Raw genomic sequence first — 3,437 nt, forward strand, 5'->3', positions numbered from 1 at the left:
TATATATATATAATTGTTTTTGTTGTTCTCTTCTTTCACTTGTCCTTTTTCTCATTCCAGCTTTTCCTTCCCATTGAACAACTTCTTTCACTTTCCAAATCTTTTAGGTTTTCATTATTCTTACTAGTCCTCACACTAGTCTTGATATACACACTAACACCCTGGATTGTGAATAATTTGTTCTGGAAGTTTCCTGAAAAATGAGCAATTTTTTTTTCTTTTTTTTTTCACAAATAGGACTTTATTTATCACTATTAAAAATCTGGATCTTAAACGGACTCTTGCACTGGTGGTTCGAACCCATCAGCTCATTCAGCTTTAGCGCCAGTCTCATCCCCAGTAGCCTTTCCAGAGCTGCTACCTTCACCATGAAGCTCCATGAGTTTTCCCAATTCAAACTTGGGCTTCTTCAGCAATTTTACTTTTCTGATGAAGACATCATGAAGAGGGTAGATAGACTGGCAAGGCTTTTCTATGTCTTTCCCAGTGCTGTCTGGAATCAGTTTATTGACCACTTCCTTCAGGTCATTTGTCTGCACCTCCCGAGTCATGATTTCCATCATCTTCTTCCGGATCTGGCGGACCTGTTGGCGCTAAGCATAAGAGGTCTTCCGTATCTGATTGTTGCGTTTTTTAGTAAAGCCAACACAGAACAGTCGAAGCAAATAACCATCGGTAGTCTTGACATCAATATGAGCTTCGATCATGGTCTGCCATTTTTTGACCATGCAGCTCATGTTGTCCCGGGGGAGGTCTGTGCCTTGGAAGTTAGTCAGGCAGCTTTTGCCCTGAACATCTTCAGTAATTAGCTTGAATTTTCTAAAGGCAACCTCATCATTCTTCAAATCAGCAAGGCTCACTTCAAACACACCACCTTTGAGCCTGTCAGGTGCAATTTTGGTTCCTTGAGTTCTGGTGGTGAGTGTTTTTCCAATATTTCTTATGTTGAATATATCTGGCGCCTTCACATCGCACCAGTCTTTTTTAGAAAATGAATCAACCACTTTCTTCTTAGCTCCCTTTTTGCCGTCTTTCGTAGGGCGCTTGTTCTTGCCTACCACCATGGTGCTGCTCAGGGAGCCAAAAGGAAAATATTTCTATTAAGTTGTGTCCTGGTTCATGCTGATACCTTGCAATGAGTAGCACATCGCACCAACCTTCCCCTGATCCCAGCTGAGCTAATGGTTCTTCCTCTTCCCTTTGTGGGGATGTGGGCAACCATTTCCCAACAGAAGAGGACATGGAGAAGGTCTCATTTGCAGAGGAGGAGGAGAAAAAGGCAGTGGAAACCCCCTCACTTCAAAAGAGCTTAAGGGGGCATAGAATATGTAGGAAAGTGCAGAATTTTGTAGGAAAACACCATCCAAATAAGGCTGTAGCAGCACGAGAAATGCATCTGCTTAATGAGCACGCTATGACACACTTGCCTGAAATCCTCAAAAGGAGTCAAAAACAATTGTCATAGGACAGGTTTCTGGTCAAATTTGCATGAAAAAGGGCTGGGGAGATGGCTCAGTAGAATAAGCACTTGCCTAGCAAGCGCAAGGCCCTGAGTTCAATCCCTGGTTCTGTAAAAAAAAAATAAATAAAAATAAATAAAAATAAAATAAAAAATTTGCATAAAAATAAAAAGATTCCACTGAGCCCATAGAGAACGCTGATTCTCGTAGTGATATGAAGGTCGTGTCACACAGCAACTCTCCTCTCATGCTCTGTGTATCAGCCACAGAAATTGTTACAGGCAAGTGCAGTTAATTTTTTTCTGAATATTTGTGTATTATTTTGTATTGTATGAGAGTTTTGCAATCTTTTATGTCTGAACATACTTGGTTTGTGCAATAAATCATCAGAATTTCCACTATTACTTATGGGAAATTCGCTTTGATGCTCAAGTGCTTTGGATCACAAGTGTTTCTGAAATCAATGACGCTTGCAAACCGAGGCATTGTTGTACATGTGTGCCTGTAGAGTTCTTTTCCAGGAATAAAACACAGAAGGTTATAAACTGATATGTTTAATTAATAAAATGTTTATACCCAACAATATCATTAAACCAGGATAATGCAGATATATAAAACATGTACTTAGTTCTCTCTTTCTCTCTTTATTTACCTATCATCAATCTTTTCCCCAAGTTTTGTATATTTTTCATAATTTCTTCCCAGTTCACTCCCATTTCCAACCTAATTACATTTATGTGTTGGAAAACATTTTCAAGGTCACTCTCTGATTCTTAATGTTTTTTTTTTTTCACATGTGGCACTTTATAATTTAATGACGTATTTTATGATGTTGTCCAGGTCCATTTATGCTGTCAAAAATGACAGGATGACATGTCTAGTTATGATGGAACAGCTTGCACAAATATCATGTGTCAATCTAGAGATCCTTTTTTTTATTTTTAAAGGAACTCTTTATTACAATCTAAGTTTAGTGTAGTCTCTTTCAGCTAAAGCTAATTCCCTGAGTCAGTTTTTGTCTTTTTCCCCCTGGCTTAATATTAGCAGTGACTCTAACTGCAGGTTAAAACTCTGCCCACATCGCAGAATTTACTGTGGAGGTTTCGTGGGTGGTGCTGACTATGGAGAATTTAGAAGTACCAATCTCAAATCCGAATCTCTGAGAAGCAGGCGTGACAATCTTATATAACAATATCTCTGTAGGTGCTTCTAAAGAATAATAGGTATAGAGCTCACTAATTTCATCAAACTAGATTAAAATTAATCATTGTCTGGGTTTTGTGACATCTGTGTTTGGTCCTCATAGCATCTTCACAGGACACCAACTCCCAGCCCTGTCTGTTGAAGCCTGCTCTTATGCCAAATTACGCTAAACTTTTAAATTCTTTGTATTTTATTTTATTTTATTTTATTTTATTTTATTTTATTTACACAGATTGGACTTGTAGTGATCCTTCTGTTTTCAGCATCCCAAGCACTGGGATTACAGGAATACACCAGCATGCCCAGTCTCAGTTCCATCTCAGCACACCCCAGGGGCAGAGCTAGCATGACACATTGGGGATCAAATCCCTGACCCTTGCATCTGCCTAAGGAGGTGCTTTAGTCTGCTGAGCTATCTGGCCAACCTTAAACTCATTTTAAATGCCCTTTAAAGTAGCCTAATAAGAATAGCATCATTCATCTTATTTTCCTTAAAGTATATTTCTTCGAATTATTTTATCTTCCATTCTTAATTATTACTACAATCCTTACTTTTAAGTCATAAAAATGCCAAAGTAAAACTTTACAGCAGCCAAAGATCAAAACAGTATGTTGCTCATTTTTTAATACATCCAAATTGTGATAACATTTTGAGTAATAATTTCAATTGAATCAACAACTGATTCTTGTGAATTGCCTAACTAAATTAATGCAGGCATATAATTATCACAGAATTTATGCATTTAACACTGAATAAATGTGAATATTGCTATA

The 3,437-nt window shown here is 37.8% G+C and overlaps 1 pseudogene; it reads right to left on the minus strand.

Moving 5' to 3' along the window:
• Positions 1 to 269: 269 nt before the first annotated feature.
• Positions 270 to 1,064, minus strand: LOC105740914 (annotated as a pseudogene).
• Between the last annotated feature and the right edge of the window lie 2,373 nt (positions 1,065 to 3,437).

This window comes from Octodon degus, unplaced genomic scaffold (genome assembly GCF_000260255.1).
Source record: "Octodon degus isolate 3935 unplaced genomic scaffold, OctDeg1.0 scaffold00001, whole genome shotgun sequence".
NCBI lineage: Eukaryota > Metazoa > Chordata > Mammalia > Rodentia > Octodontidae > Octodon > Octodon degus.